At 41.3% G+C, this 17,533-nt stretch overlaps 1 pseudogene; it reads left to right on the forward strand.

Annotated features, from left to right (window-relative positions):
- The first annotated feature begins 1,227 nt into the window (after positions 1-1,227).
- The window catches only part of LOC128050018 (60S ribosome subunit biogenesis protein NIP7 homolog), a 41,077-nt pseudogene continuing 24,771 nt past the window's right edge, over positions 1,228-17,533 (forward strand).

The following is a 17,533-nucleotide window of genomic DNA, read 5'->3' on the forward strand; positions in this document are numbered from 1 at the left end:
CAGTGTAAAAAGAAGCAATTTATTTCTTACGGTTCTGTAACTTATCTTTGAAAAGCTTAGAGTGTTTAGAGAAATATTAAGATATAGAGAAGATATCTGGGCACTGACAGTATTTCTCCAACTCCATAGAGGACAGAAAAATATTTCTACAGTTGGAAAGAGAGGGAGGACAAGTGGAGGAGCTGTACATCGTCTGTACAGGGCCCTTGGATACTGCCTTATAAGCAGAGTTCTGGGAACTGGCAACAGCCGAGAAAAGGAAAGACTGATCAATGAGTCCAGGATGACAGGGATCATAGAAAGTGACCAGAGCGCCCTTACCGTAGAATGGGGTGACATCTCAGTGGCATTTTGTTTGGACTGATGATGATCAAGCCCTAAGGACCAGGTTGGATGATAGATGTCTCAGCTGGTTACTCCTGTGGATGGTTGACACTGAAGAGCAGATACCCTGCCTCTTACCTTGGTGCTACAATAAACAACCTGGCTCCTGGTGGAATGGGAACTTGAAATAAACATGAAGTTGATTTGTGTAAAAATAAAGCAGGTTGGATTTCTGATACCTTTGAGTTTGTGACTAAAATTTAAACTCACTTTCTATCCCACTTGTGGGACGTGCTGAAAGGAGCTTGGGAAAGCAGAACTTCTCTTCTTCAGTTCCAGTCCCCAACCCCAAATTCAGTCTTTGTTCATGAAACTGGGGCTCACGGAGCTAGTTTAACATTTATCTCTATTTTTAGAAATACATCCAATTTTGATTTCCAGGGTTCTTTGTGCTTTTGCATTCAATTTATTAGCTATAGGACAATATTTATAAATATAATCTTGCTCCTTTTACCTTTCTTTCTCCTCCTTTTCCCCCAGGTTCAGAACTTTGTATTTTTGGATGTAAAATCTTATGATGTGACTGACTTACAAACCTGTTTATTGTCTTACCATAAAATTCTATGTTGGGTTGAAGCTGTTATTACTCCAAGTCTTTTTTTTTTTTTTTTGGTAACCCAGCAAAATAGTTACTAGGGAATGCTAAGGTGAAAGTCCTGTATCTCTAAAGAGAAAAAGCTAACTAATAATGTGAAAATGCTAATTGTCCTTTTACAGACATTATACCTTAAAACATACAAATACATTTTATCTTAAATATGTGTATTTTTGTATCTCACTTTGGGGTCCGCTCTCTCACTGTGGTCTAGCCTGTGCAGGAGGGTGTCAGACAACTCTGCGTTGATGGGTATGAGGAATGGGCACATGTTCTGCTACTATATTTTGAAGAGAGGTGGAGTTAGCTTGAGTATGAAGCAGAAGTACACCCCCATCCCCTTCAGGAATGTTTGGTTTGGGTTCAGAGGGTGAGTTTGCTATCTAGTGCAACCCATCTCCCTTCACTATCTTTAGGGAAAAATTGCACCCCTCGTTTGGGGGAAATAAGATCATCTGTGTTTGCAGAACTCCTTTGAGTTTATAAACAAAATCAACTATATTCATGGGTATGTTAATGGAAAGTTGGGAAGAAGCATATTAGGCAAATTGAAATTGCCTCTTAAAGTCCAGAAAAATTCTCTCTTCAGCTTCCTTCTGGTGACCCACAGAACACACAAGTACTTTTTTTTCCCTCTAATTTCTTTTTTCCTTCTAGTTTTATTGAGATATAATTGATATACAGCACTGGATAAGTTTAAGGTGTACAGCATAATGGTTTGTCTTACATACATCATGAAATGATTACCATGATACATTCAGTGAACGTCTATCCGCTTTCATGGATACAAAATAAAAGAAAAAATTTTTCTTGTGATGAGAACTGTTAGGATTTATTCTCCTAACAACATTCATATGTAACATACAGCAGTGTTAATTGTATTTACCATGTTATGCATTACATCTCTAGCAGCCTACTCGCTATGTCGTGTCTGACTCTTTGCGACCCCGTGGACTGTAGCTCACCAGACTCCTCTGTCCATGGGATTTCCCAGGCAAGAATATTGTAGTTGTTGCCATTTCCTTCTCCAGGGGATCTTCCTGACCCAGGGATCCAATCTGTGTCTCCTGCATTCCAGGCAGATTGTCTACTGTCTGAGCCACCAAGGAAGCCCAAGAGTACTGGGTTGGGTAACAATTACCTTCTCTAGGGGAACTTCCCAACCCAGGAATCAACCCAGGGTCTCCAGCATTGCAGGCAGATTTTTTATCAGCTGAGTTACCAGGGAAGCCCTTGCCTGAGGATCCAGATCCAAAAACATATTGCGAAGACTGATGTCAAAGAGCATACTGCTAATGTTTTCTTATAGGTTTTCTTATATGGTTTCAAGGCTTTCATTTACGTTTTTAATCCATTTTAGTTTATTTTTGTATATAGTGCATATAATCTAGTCTGATTTTCTTGTGTGTGGCTGTCCAGTTTCCCTAATACCGTTAACTGAAGAGGCTATCTTTTCCCCACGGTACATCCTTGCCTCCTTTGTCATAGATCAGTTGTCCATATAAGTGTGGGTTCTTTTCTGGGCTCTGTACTCTGTTCCTTTGATCCATGTGTCTGGTTTTGCATCAGTATCATACTGATGTAGTATAGTTTGAAATCAGGGAGCATGGTACCTCCAACTTTGTTCTTCTTTCTTAAGATTGTTTCGCTATCTGTGGTCTTTTGTGCTTTCATACTAATTTTAGAATTATTTGTTCTGATTATGTGAAAAATGCCATCCCTATCTCTAATATTGAATATCTAATAACTAGAATCAGTATTTAATTTCTAATAAGTGACATAGGAGGGTTCTACTTGCACTTCTGTTGCCACAAACATGTATTATTCCATTTCCATATTTTTCTCCTTGCTTTTCCAAATACTTGTACCACTCTAAGCATTTTATTCTCTTTTCAAACTACATAGGTACATTGATGTTAGTATTATCTCTTTGTAAGCTTGTTATTGTTAAATGTATGCCAGGTTGAGCCAGATAGGATCTCATGAAACAGCCATTTCATGTAATGAAACACATGGCTACTTGGAATTCATAGTTTACATGGTTAGCAACAAAGGCTTTTTGTCCTAAAAGAAGGAAGGCTTCAAAACTAATTACTTTAATTTCATATATATACATACATATATATAGTCATGAGTACTCCAAAATTACATCCTTCAAATTTAAAAATATAAATATTCTTGATTACACTTTTTAAACTGTCTCATCTGCCATGTGAAAATGTTGGATTGCATTATCTCTACATTTCCCCTCTAGCTCAAAAGTTCCCTTTTGAAACCTTAGTGTCAGTAGAATTTGGTGGATTTTTATAAAGCCATTTGGGTCACAAACTTGCACATTTTTGTTCTGGGAAGTAATATATAGTAATTAACCTGTCTATTCTTCAGAATTCTGAGTCATTCCAAACCATGAATGATTCACTTGTTTGTTCATTTTTAGTTCACTCTAGATGAAGGATTCATAAGTTGCAAAAAAGGGAGACATTAACCCAGAATAAATTTTAGTCTTTAAAGTTTTGATGTCTATTTTATTAGAATAAAAATATTACACATAGATGGTAAGGTAGATGATAAGGGGAAGAATAGTAGGGCCCTAATCTACATGTCCTCAAGTCTTAATTGTGTATCTCAACAAGATAAACACAAGTCTCTTTTTTAAGCTGAGAAAGAATTTCTCTCTTCTAAGTTACTCTGTTCAGAAATTAAAGCAAGGATACATATGGTGAATATCTTGCTGTATAGAAGTGTAAGAGGCCAATTAATGATAACAGAAGCCTTTAAAATTGAACATTGATCTGGGGCTGTGGCAACTAGTATAATTACATTTATGATTATTATAAATGTGATTGTTCTGTAGAGTTATTGTTGGCTTGAAACCATGCTCAGCAAGAAGCACTTCATTACTGACTGTCTTCCAGGTTTGTCTGCTACTGTTTCCCAGACGTTCATGGTCATTATATTTGTAATGATTTTCCTATGGGAATAGCATGAGAAGCAAAAATAGAGTTCCTAAAGGCTGGTGAAGGAACGGTGTTCTGGAGTAGATCTCCTGTGGTAGTGAGACTAAATTAGGAAAAGGAAATTAACATTTAGGTGTTTCCCTTTGTGCTTGGCACAAAGGGAAACCTCTACAAATATAATGTGTGAAACAAATTGTTCATGGAGACAGTTCTGGAACTACGCTTTAGTCATACGTCTTTCAATTGAAATCTATTCTCTACCTGGGTCCCTCTTCCTTTCCTTTGAAAATTGCAACAATTTCTGTTTATTCCCACTAGCCAAGATTTTTGCTAAAAGAACACCCTATGAAAGATAAGAATCTTTCCACATATCATTTATATGTGGAATCTAAAAAAAAAAGACACAAATGAACTTACAAAACAGAAATAGGCTCACAGACATAGAAAACAAACTTTTGGCTACCAACGGGACAGTGGAGGGTAGGGATAAATTGGGAATCTGGGATTAACATATACACACTGCTGCTGCTGCTGCCAAGTTGCTTCAGTAGTGTCTGACTCTGTGCAACCCCATAGACGGCAGCCCAGCAGGCAACCCTGTCCCTGGGATTCTCCAGGCAAGAACACTGGAGTGGGTTGCCATTTCCTTCTCCAATGTATGAAAATGAAAAGTGAAAGGGAAGTCGCTCAGTCGTGTCCGACTCTTTGAGATCCCATGGACTGCAGCCCATCAGGCTCCTTCGTCCATGAGATTTTCCAGGCAAGAGTACTGGAGTGGGGTGCCATTGCCTTCTCCGAACATATACACACTGCTGCTGCTGCTCCTGCTAAGTCTCTTCAGTCGTGTCCAACTCTGTGCGACCCCACAGACGGCAGCCCATCGGGCTCCACCGTCGCTGGGATTCTCCAGCCAAGAACACTGGAGTGGGTTGCCATTTCCTTCTTCACATATACACACTACTATATATAAACTGGCTTTCTCTGGTGGCTCAGATGGTAAAGAATCCACCTGCCATACAGGAGACCCAGGTTCAGTCCCTGGGTGGGGAAAATCCCCTGGAGAAGGAAATGGCAACGACTACAGTATTCTTGCCTGGGAAATTGCATGGGCAGAGGAGCCTGGCAGGCTACAGTCCATGGGGTTGCAAAGAGTCGGACACAACTAAGTGATTTATCACACACACACATTTATGAACTAGATATATAAGGACCAACTCTATAGCGCTGCTGCTGCTGCTGCTAAGTCGCTTTAGTCGTGTCCGACTCTGTGAGACCCCATAGACGGCAGCCCACCAGGCTCCCCTGTCCCTGAGATTCTCCAGGCAAGAACACTGGAGTGGGTTGCCATTTCCTTCTCCAATGCATGAAAGTGAAAAGTGAAAGGGAAGTCACTCAGTCGTGTCCGACTCTTCGCGACTCCATGACTGCAGCCCACCAGGCTCCTCTATGGGATTTTCCAGGCAAGAGTACTGGAGTGGAGTGCCATTGCCTTCTCCACTATAGCACAGGGAACTATATTGACTATCTTGTAATAACCTATAATGGAAAATAATCTGACATAAATATACTTATAAATTAATCAGTTTGCTATACACCTGCAACATTGTAAATCAGCTATACTTCAGTTAAAAAAAAAAACCAGGAGAGCTTCCTTGGTGGCTCAGCAGTAAAGAATCCACCTGCCAATGCAGGGGACATGCGATCGATCCCTGGTCGGGGAAGATGCCACAGGCCACAGAGCAACAAAACCCATGGGCCGGCCACAGCTACCAAGCCTGCATGCCTAGAGCCAGTGAACCGCAACTACTGAGCCCGTGGGCTGCAGCTACTGAAGCCCTGGCGCCTAGAGCCTTGTTGCTCCTCAACAAGAGAGGCCGCTGAAACGAGAAACACACGCACCGCAACAAAGGGTAGTCCTCACTCCCCGCAACTCGAGAAAGCTTGCGGGAAGCAATGAAGACCCAGAGCAGCTGAGAATAAATGAATCAACTAATTAAAAAAAAAAATGTATGACACCACGTTTGTTTCACTTTTGAGTACAAAATTACGTTATCGTATTGTCCTCAAGCCTGTTTAGTCTAAACAGACTGCTGTCACTTTACCCTTATTACCACCCTGCCCTTCTAAATCTAATGCAGCAGCACAGGTTCCCTTTGGGAAACCGCTTTAATTCGTACAATCCAACCAGCTGTGACGACTGCTGCCACCTGCTGGCAGCTTTTGAAGAGGTGAAACCTGGTGAGCAAAGATTTGCCCTTGGTTCCCATGCTGTTTGCCTCTACACTCCTCAGACATGGCCCCTTTACCCGCCCATTCTCTTCTTGCTTAGAGTCATCCAGTTTTGGCTGCTTGTGATAGAACAGAAGGAGTTTGAGTAGGTCATCGTTCCAACATGTTCAACCTGATGGAATTTGAAAACCTACTTGGTGGTTCTATTTTGCCATTTAACGTGCAGCAGCCATAGTACCTGATGCTTATGAAAGAACAGCGAAGCCTTTGATGAGTACAAGCCTTCCTATTGTTTATACTGTACAGAGAAATTTGAGGCAGAAGCTAGGACTTTAATCTGGAGCACTTGCACATATTAATCCAAACTAAGGTAAAAAATTTTCTTGCCACATAACTATACTTATTTGCTTTAATTTTAATGGATATGATCTATCAAACTTGCCATAATGTAGTTGCTAGTAAACTGTGCCATGCATACAAACACCTTGCAATTTCTATTACTAGTTCATACAAAACAGAGCAATCCTAGTTCATGGCATTAAACTGCCAGTTATTTTCAACATCCGACATCTAAACAATCTGGCAGGATTCCTAAAAATATTATGTCAACAAAAAGTTAACACAAGGACCAGGACAGATTCATTTTGACTTGTGAATTATGAAAGGTCATTTATTTATTGATTGATGAAAAGTCTTTTAATCCACATTCCTTTTGTTCTTTCTGGGGAAGAGTCAAAAGTAGATTTATCAAAGACCCTTAAAATTTTAAGAACATATTTATTTATTTAAAAAATGAACCTATTACACAGTAACATAAATAACATTTATGTAAAATAAGTATATTTTCCAAACAAAGCAACATTTGGTGAGAAAAGTGGCATTATTTTACAATTTTGCTATCTCTTTAATGTCTGACTTAATAAGGATGACTGGATGCTTATATCTGCTTTTGTATTCAGTCTCCTGAAATATATTTAAAGGCACTTGATTTAGTTACTGTTGAATTCCCAGGACCTGCCCTAAGGGCTGGGGCTTCCCAGGTGGCTCCGTGTTAAAGAATCTGCCTTCAGTGGGTGAGATGTGTGTTTGATCCTTGGGTCGGGTAAGTTCCCTGCAGTAGGAAATGGCAACCCACTCCAGTATTCTTGCCTGAAAAATCCTATGGACAGAGGAGCCTGGTGGGCTATAGTCCCTGGGGTCGCAAAAGAGTTGGACACAATTTAGTGACTGAACAACAATAACCGTAAGACCTGGGATGTAGAAAACTCAATAATGGTGACTGAATAAATAGTTACTTCCTAACTTTTTATCTGTACAAGCACCTGAACTCTTAGCTTCCCAGGTGGCGCAGTGATAAAGAATCCACTTGCCAATTCAGGAGACACAAGAGATGAGGGTTCGATTCCAGCGTTGGGAAGACCCCCTGGAGTAAATGGCATCTCACTCCAGTATTCTTGCCTGGATAATCCCATGGACAGAAGGCCCAGCAGGGCTATAGTCCATGGGGTCACAAAGAGTCGTGCACAACTGAGCACACACACACTGAACTTTTCAGATTAATTTATAAGATTCTGTTTAAACTTAACAGAGGATATGGCCTTTACAATAAGCAGATTCTGTACACGTTGTGGGTCGAGGTGTGCTTGGGTGATCAGGATGGATGGCAACACCTGAGGAGCTTGAGAGAGGCACTGAATCTCAGACTCCACCTCAGACCTTGCATTTTAACAGAATTTGCATTTTAACAAGATTCCTTAGGTGCTTCAGATGTATGTATATTAGAGTCCAGGAAGCAATGCTTTTAAAGCACTTTACTCCCCATTATTGTTTCCACGTAGCTATAGAATCCCTTTTCTTCCATACGTCTCTGTTTACCTAAATAAAATCATTCTATGACAGGACTTTACACTGCTTTCTAGTTGAGTTTTATGCAAAATAAGTTTTCACATCTTAATTTCCCTCTTTCTTGTCTAAGAGTTGCTCAAGTTTAGAAACTGTGTGAAGTCCTTCTCCTGAATTGTGAATCAGGGGGGCTTTCTATAAGGGAAACTCCCTTTTAGGGCCATCTGATTGAAAACTTTACATTAATGAACTCATGGTTGTCTATTAAAATAGAGCAACTTAAACAGCTTTCTTCTTTTAAAATAATGTTTGTTCAGTGTGCTGCAGACTAGCACAAATTTAAGGGAAGACTTCCCGCAACAAAATATTTGTAACAACTCCTGAAAGAGAAAACAATTATCACAAGTCAGGTCTTCAAATTTTTTTTTCCTGAAGTTACATGTACCAATTTCAGAGGGGGTTGGACTTTTTACTTGTTAATTTAATTGTTATTTGCTTTTCACTTCATTAACTCAACAGCTTAGTTTTTATTAGAAGACAACTTTGGCTGTTTTTAGTTTGCCTAGAGTTGTTAAGATTTTTAGCATAAGGAAGCAGTCACAATAGTTATTATTTTACTTTTCAATTTAATGAGATGCTTATCTTAAACATGTAGTTTCAAAGTTAGCTTTAGCATACAAAGCAGCTTGGGTCAGTGCCAGGTGCAGATATGCTTGGGTGAGGCAATCCTTTGCCTGAGCAAAGACGTTCGCCATACGAATGTCTGGGGTCTGTGATCAGAGAAAGAGAATCCATTTGGCAACATTAAATTGCCAACACATGCATAGGTCTTGTCCTGGTACGAGTCACTTTTTGGAGAAATTATGTGTTTGTCAGCAGTTTTAAACAGGATCCTGGAAAGAGCCTGGGACTTTGGAGGCAGACAGATCCAAGTCTTGTGACATCACAAGTCTCCTCAGACCTGTGATCACTTTTTAAATGCAAAGGTTTGAGCTCTGTTTTAATGAAAATAACATGCTCTTTGTTATTCTAGATTGAGAGCGCTGTGAGGACAGCGACTAGTCTTTAAGGTATATACTTCCCTGGCCTAGAGGATGGCCAGCACAATAGTAGGTTTCCAATAAATGCTAGTTTTCATTTTATCGTGTATTGTTTCATTTTCTCATGGAACATGATTAGCGAGGACAGTGACTTGTTGATTTTTTTTGCTAGTCGGCATGCAGCCTCCTATGATACCTTGCATGTGGTAAGTGCTCAATGCAGCTGAGGACAGGAATGAAATAATGTCTAGGTGCTTGATAACAGTTCAGGCATTACCTATTCCTACTTAATCCTTAAAATATTCTGTGATTAACAGTAACTAGCATATATTGGCCTAGATGATGTTCTAGGATCAAAGTTGTTTACATATATCTGATGTTTGTGATAACCATTTGATGCTTGAAAGTAGGTATGACTGTTATCATTTTCATTTCCATATGAGAAAACTAAGACACAGGAGGGTGGAGTACGTTGCCCAAGGTCATGCTCACAGGGAACCAGTCTAGGTTTTGAACCAGGTGGTTTGGCTCTAATATATGAGCTCTTAATCACCATAATAAAGTTGCTCCTCAATTGTCCCATTTCATGAGAAAGGAAGTTGAGATTATAATACAGCTCTGGGCTGCCATCTCTGGGGTCACACAGAGTCGGGCATGACTGAAGTGACTTAGCAGCAGCAGCAGCACCTTGAACAGGACTTCCCAGGTGGTGAAGTGGTAAAGAATCCACCTGCCAAGGTAGGAGACACAAAAGACATGGTTCAATCCCTGGGTCACGAAGATTTCCTGGAGAAGGAAATGGAAACCCACTCCAGTATTCTTGCCTGGAAAATTCCATGGACAGAGGAGCCGGGCGGGCTACAGTCCATGCGGTCACAGAGTCTGACATGACTGAGTGACTAAGCGCACATGTAAGATCCTAGTTAAATGGGCAGATTGACAAAATCACTGTGGATGGTGACTGTAGCCATGAAATTAAAAGAAGTTTGCTCCTTCGAAGAAAAGTTATGACAAACCTAGACAGTGTTTTAAAAAGCAGAGACATCACTTTGCCAACAAATGCTTGTCTAGTCAAAGCTATGGTTTTTCTTGTAGGCATGTATAGATGCAAGAGTTGAACCATAAAGAAAGTTGAGCACTGAAGAATTGATGCTTTCAAACTGCGGTGCTGGAGAAGACTCTTGAGAGTTCCTTGGATAGCAAGGAGATCAAACCAATCAATCTAAAGGAAATCAACCTTGAATATTCATTGGAAGGACTGATGCTAAAGCTGAAGCTCCAATACTTTGGCCACCTGATGTGAAGAACCGATGCTTGGATCCTGGGAAAGACTGAGGACATGAAGAGAAGAGGATAACAGAGGATGAGATGGTTGGATGGCATCATCGACTCAATGGACATGAGGTTGAACAAACTCCAGGAGATAGTGAAGGACAGGGAAGCCTGGTGTGCTGCAGGTCACAAAGAGTCAGATATGACTGAGTGACTGAACAACCACCACCCTTGGACAACATGAGTTAGAACTGTGTGGGTCCACTTATACAGATCTTTTTTCCCCATAGTAGATACACAGGACTATACAACCTGAGCGTGGCGAATTTGCTTATGCAGAACCACAGAGACAACTGAACGGAGGATAGGGAGGGCAGGGTGGCTATAAATTTTTCATCAATTTCTGAGTGCCTGGGGGGTTGGCACCCCAATCCACTGCACAGTTTGAGGGTCAACTGTACCTAGTTCCCCCAATTACACTTCTACAAATGATCAAAGCAAGAAGTTGGATGTGAGCTGCCTACCTAGAGTTCTTTCTGCTGCACCACAATTCTACATGTTTCATTATGACCTTGGAGACAGGGATTTCCAAGAAGAGCTAAAATGCATCCCCATTGCCAAGAAGGTCAAGAAGATTCATCATCAAAGACACATAAAAAACAAAATAAAGCTCCCCTGCATTTCAACAAATCCCTTTAACGTATAAGTCTATAATACTTTTTGTGGCTCTAGTCAATGCATCTTAAGAAAAACATATAAAGATATTGAGGAATGCCCAAGAATTACATGAAAAAGGGATGGCAGAGCTGCTATGTTAGAGCATCATAGCAAATGAGAGTGCTTCAGTCTAGGAACAGCTGACTGGATTTTCCTGACATCTAAGAATTACAAAATGTATGGCTGAATTTGTAAACAAATCCTAAGATAACATTGAAGCTTAAAGAATTAAAGCGTTTGCTGCTGCTGCTGCTGCTAAGTCGCTTCAGTCGTGTCTGACTCTGTGTGACCCCATAGACGGCAGCCCACCAGGCTCTGCCATCCCTGGGATTCTCCAGGCAAGACCACTGGAGTGGGTTGCCATTTTCTTCTCCAATGCACGAAGGTGAAAAGTGAAAGTGGAGTCACTCAGTTGTGTCTGACTCTTCACGACCCCATGGACTGCAGCCCACCAGGCTCCTCCATCCATAGGATTTTCTGGGCAAGAGGACTGGATTGGGGTGCCATTGCCTTCTCCAATTAAAGTGTTTAGAGTTTCTCAAACAAAAAATTTTAGACATTGGATTCTAAACTAGTGGAAGTACCTGAACCAATTGGGATGAATTCATGAATTTGTTTTTAAAGGTCTAAATAAAGTCAATGAACATATATATTAGTATCACTGAGGAAAATTATCTGTTGAGTTGGACATCCAAGAGCTTAATGTCTGGAATCAGGCCTGGCTTGAATCTCAATTTTGCCTCTTGTTATGTGACTATGGGCAATATTTTGAATCACTTGGTTCCTCAGTTTCCATAATTGTACAGTGGGATACTAATGACCCTAATTTCATAGGTTTAGAGGTCATTAACTGATTTAATTTTGAACTGAATTCATTGAATTTAAGCACATGAAAAGGACTTAAAACAGCACAGTATATTGACAGGGTTCAATAAATGTAACCTACTGTCATTAGCTTTTTCGATGAGTCACATGTCCTTTGTCCCAGTCAGTAGTTCTCAGCTGTGAGGAGATAATGCGGAGGTATTTCAGTAAAAGCACAGGGTACCTTGTTCTTCCATCCTGCAGAACTTCCCAGTGGAACCCTCTAATGGAATGCTGGTTTTGTCTGTGTAGGTAGAATGCATGGTCATTAGTGCACCCAACTGTTTGTATTTTCTAACAGAGAAGATTCAAAGATGTTATATCCTATAAAGATACTAAGAACTCTTACTAAACCTGCATCCTCTATGTTGGTTCAAGGTGATTTACATGTAAGGCATATGGGAAGAGAGCTCAACGAAGAACATAACTGAGTAAATACTTAGTGAATGGTTTAATTAAGTGGGCAGAAAACCCCCTTGAACAATGGACTGTGGCTGAGAAGTTACCTTGTTCCTGATTGACTCAGAGAGAAAAAAGTCATGCAAATATTGATACTAAGAGGCTATTCTTTGTGTGTAGAAGTGATCTAGATTTTAATGGAATGCTGCTGCTGCTGCTACTAAGTCACTTCAGTTGTGTCCGACTCTGTGCGACCCCATAGAGGGCAGCCCACCAGGCTCCCCCGTCCCTGGGATTCTCCAGGCAAGAATTTAATGGAATAAGTGGTTGGAAAGTAGAAACCATCTCATCTGAAATAAATTCCAGTGTGTACTTCAGAAAAAAAGAAAATATGATTGCTGTCATAAAGATGTCATAGAGATGTCAACCACAACTCCAAAAGGCAGGTTTAACAAGGAAAAACATTAAATTTTAGTAATAAAATACAAAATGAGATGATTGTCCATAGATTTTTTTTCCAGGATGATTGAAGAATTTTAGATATTTACGTATATTAAGAATTGATCAAAAGAAAATGCTGTTAAAAATTTTGAGAAATGAGCACGTAGTTGTAAGCGTAATTCTTTCAAAGAGCCATTGATAATGTGTAACAAGAACCATAAAAATTCATGTATTTTGACTGAAGTGCATTATTGGGAATTTGTTTTAATAAACAAATTCTCTCTCCCCTGTCTCCTAAATGCTCTCTTTTTTGATCAAGCTTCAGTCAGGCTCCCCTGAACCCTGTTCTCAACCAAGCTTTGACCCTGGCCTTCCATGGCCAAGGACATGGCAGGTCAACTTCCTGTCCAGCCTTGTTTGACAAGAATTGCCTCATCCTTGATATCTAATCATGTGTGATGTCTGATCAGATTCTGCACCCCCTAACTTTGATGTATAATCCCTTGACCTGCCTTTAGGGAAAAATCTGTTAGATGAGTTTAGCAAGAATGCCCCTACCCTTGAAGTCTCCTCTTAGCATTTTTTCCATCCATCAACCCCTCACCCTGCTTCTCAGCCATAAATCCCCACTTGTCCTTACTGTATTCAGAATTGAGCACAAGGCCTTCACTATTGCAAGTGTCTTGATAAATTTGTCCTTACTGCTCTAACAAGTGTCAGATAATTTTTCTTTAACTCTGTCTATCCGTATTTGCTAGAGTAGAGAACTGAAAAGAGCCTAAATATTTACTAGTGGGTGGTGACTAAATTTTAAAACATAATCTTTGAAGTAGCAGGCTGGCATTAATAAGTAAGTAGTGGCCAACATTAACAAGATATTGTTATCTGTGTCATACTAGGAGGTTTATCTGCCAGATCTCCCAAAGGAACTGAGTCAGCAAGAGCCTAAAGCTTCAGTGCTCTCCATCCTAGGCTCCATCTTCTTGTGAGCTGTGGCTTCCTCTGTTCCTCAGACCTCACTGCAGAAACCACAGCTGCAGCACGGCTGCTCACCTTCTTATTGTGGAACAGACCCCTCTCTCCTTTCCTCCTCAGAAGGGAGCAATACTGGAGGAAACAGTTTTATCCTTTGTTTTATTCCTGTGGCATGTTATTCCTTACAGGAGGAGGACTGGTTTATCTTACTGGTGATATCGACCAATGACACATACGCTGAGGTCACAGCTTCAGAATGTGGGCGGCATTGTCGCCCGTCTCTCTTGTTGCTTGTTAATTTGTGGACCTGTGTCGCCACCTGCCCTGTGTCTCCTGGTAATAACTAGGCCAGGCCAAGGGTTGTCTCTGTAGGCCAGTTTAGCTCTAAGCCTGCTAATGGGTGAGAATATCAAGTGGAGCTGCTCTGTGGGAGTAGGGGTCTTCATTTCAGGAGAGCACTCAGCTGAAAATTGTGTTTCCCAACACAAGTTATCAACATTCTTTGTTTGGGGATTACTTGCTTTTGCCTGACCTCTGATGCTTGGTCTGTATTTCTTCACCTCTAATTGGATCCTTAAGAATATTTCTCAAATGTTAGAAAACATAAGGAAGGAAGCAGTAGTGTGATGGTAAACTGGCTCTGTGGGACAATAAAGGCCAGATTATAAAACTGCTGACTTTTATAATGAAATGTGCTCACCATGGCAAATTTCCAGGTCTCAACAGGCTGCTGGGCAAAATTAACTATCAGCTCTTGCAAGTGTGCTCCAGCACACCACAGGAAGGAAGGAAACCACTAAGCTTCATTAGGTACAGTTTGCCACATCGAGGGAACAACTTTCTCTCAATCCATTTTCAAACTCCTGGGGAAGATTCTTAGTGGTCCAACCTGGCTGTTAGGTTTCTGCCCTTAGGTTTGCCTGTGACCAAAGGACAATGACTATGAAGTAGAAGGAATCATAGTAGTTGGAAGTCTACTGTAAAGGGTCAGAGGCAGTTAGGGTCAATGTGTGCTGGGCTAATAGCCTGAGTCTCTTCAAACCAGAGCCTAAGATGAAGGCTTATGTACATGAAGTTTACTCAGAAATATGACCCCAGGAAGCAGGAGTACAGGACCAATAGGGAAGGAGAGAAAGACAAAATACAGATACCTTATTAAATTCACAAATCTTACTCTTTCATTAATACTGGGTAATAAAAAGCCACTTTACCTAAAGAATTCATAGTAAAACATGAACTGGGAATCACCAGGAGCCATCACTAGAGCCTGAGAACAAATGCAGGGTGGAAGAATGCAGGGTGGAAGAGGGTTAAGTGGAGAAGGCAATGGCACCCCATTCCAGTACTCTTGCATGGGAAATCCCATGGACGTAGAGCCTGGTAGGCTGCCGTCCATGGGGTTGCGAAGAGTCGGACACGACTGAGTGACTTCACTTTCACTTTTCACTTTCATACATTGGAGAAGGAAATGGCAACCCACTCCCGTCCTCTTGTCTGGAGAATCCCAGGGATGGCGGAGCCTGGTGGGTTGCCATCTATGGGGTCACACAGAGTCACCCACGACTGAAGTGACTTAGCAGCAGCAGCAGAAGAGGATTAAGAGAGGAGCACATGCCAGTCCTGGTGACATCACTTCACCTCTAATTGGAATGTGCTATGTGTCAGCTCTATGGACCACTCTGTCTCTTTCAATTTTGGTTATGTGAACCAATTAAATTCCTTGACTTCCCTGGTGGCTCAGATGATAAAGCATCTCTCTACGATGTGGGAGAGTCGGGCTCGATCTCTGGGTCGGGAAGATCCCCTGGAGAAGGAAATAGCAATCCACTCCAGTACTGTTGCCTGGAAAATCCCATGTACAGAGGAGCCTGGTAGGCTACAGTCCATGGGGTCACAAAGAGTTGGACACAACTGAGCGACTTCACTCACTTTATTGCTTAGTTCAGTTCAGTCCCTCAGTCGTGTCCGACTCTTTGCGACCCCATGAATCGCAGCACACCAGGCCTCCCTGTCCATCACCATCTCCCAGAGTTCACTCAGACTCATGTCCATCGAGTCCGTGATGCCATCCAGCCATCTCATCCTGGGTTGTCCCCTTCTCCTCCTGCCCCCAATCCCTCCCAGCATCAGAGTCTTTTCCAATGAGTCAACTCTTTGCATGAGGTGTCCAAAGTACTGGAGCTTCAGCTTTAGCATCAGTCCTTCCAAAGAAATCCCAGGGTTGATCTCCTTCAGAATGGATTGGTTGGATCTCCTTGCAGTCCAAGGGACTCTCAAGCGTCTTCTCCAACACAACAGTTCAAACGCATCAATTCTTCAGTGCTCAGCTTTCCTCACAGTCCAACTCTCACATCCATACATGACCACAGGGAAAACCATAGCCTTGACTAGGTGGACCTTAGTCAGCAAAGTAATGTCTCTGCTTTTTAATATACTATCTAGGTTGGTCATAACTTTTCTTCCAAGGAGTAAGCGTCTTTTAATTTCATGGCTGCCGTCACCATCTGCAGTGATTTTGGAGCCCCAAAAAATAAAGTCTGACACTGTTTCCTCATCATTTCCCATGAAGTGATGGGACCAGAGGCCATGATCTTCGTTTTCTGAATGTTGAGCTTTAAGCCAACTTTTTCACTCTCCTCTTTCCCTTTCATCAAGAGGCTTTTTAGCTCCTCTTCACTTTCTGCCATAAGGGTGGTGTCATCTGCATATCTGAGGTTATTGATATTTCTCCCAGCAATGTTGATTCCAGCTTGTGTTTCTTCCAGTCCAGCGTTTCTCATGATGTACTCTGCATATAAGTTCAATAAGCAGGGTGACAATATACAGCCTTGACGTACTCCTTTTCCTATTTGGAACCAGTCTGCTGTTCCATGTCCAGTTCTAACTGTTGCTTCCTGACCTAAATACAGATTTCTCAAGAGGCAGGTCAGGCGGGCTGGTATTCCCATCTCTTTCAGAATTTTCCACAGTTTCTTGTGATCCACACAGTCAAAGGCTTTGGCATAGTCAAAAAGCAGAAATAGATGTTTTTCTGGAAATCTCTTGCTTTTTCCATGATCCAGTGGATGTTGGCAATTTGATCTCTGGTTCCTCTGCCTTTTCTAAAACCAGCTTGAACATCAGGGATTTCATGGTTCACGTATTGCTGAAGTCTGGCTTGGAGAATTTTGAGCATTACTTTACTAGCATGTGAGATGAGTAAGCCAGTTTGAATTATGTTTTCAATCACTTGCAATGAAAGAGTTCCAACTGCTGTCCTTTCACAATCACAGAGATCACACTGTATTCTGATTGCTTATGTCTTCTCTGTAAATCGTCACATCCTGTGCAGGGGTGCTGTTGGGTCAGTCATGTTCGAGTCAGTGCAACCCCATGGACTGTAGCCCTCCAGGCTCCTCTGGCCATGGAATTCTCCAGGCAAGAATACTGGTGTGGGTTGCCATTCCTTTCTTCAGGGGATCTTCCTGAACTCAGAGATTGAACCCACGTCTTCCACATCTCCTGCATTGGCAGGCAGGGTCTTTATAGCTAGCATCATTTGGGAAGCCCTCACCTCCTGAGGTCAGAGCATCTTATTCCTCTTGCACCTCCAGCAGCTAAGAAAGCATGTGACATGTAATAGGGAGTTCAGGAAATGTTGGATCGAAGGACTAAATTTGTAATATTAACTTTGCATCTGTAATACTGATCCTTTCTGATTTTATCAATTTTTAAAAAAATATTAAACCATTTTTTATTATTTAAAATAATTTATCTGTGCATATAAACATTCTGCAGTTACAGTCTATTGCTTTGTCTTAAAAACACCATTTTATATT

The sequence above is a fragment of the Budorcas taxicolor genome, chromosome 6, assembly GCF_023091745.1.
Source record: "Budorcas taxicolor isolate Tak-1 chromosome 6, Takin1.1, whole genome shotgun sequence".
Classification (NCBI taxonomy): Eukaryota; Metazoa; Chordata; class Mammalia; order Artiodactyla; family Bovidae; genus Budorcas; species Budorcas taxicolor.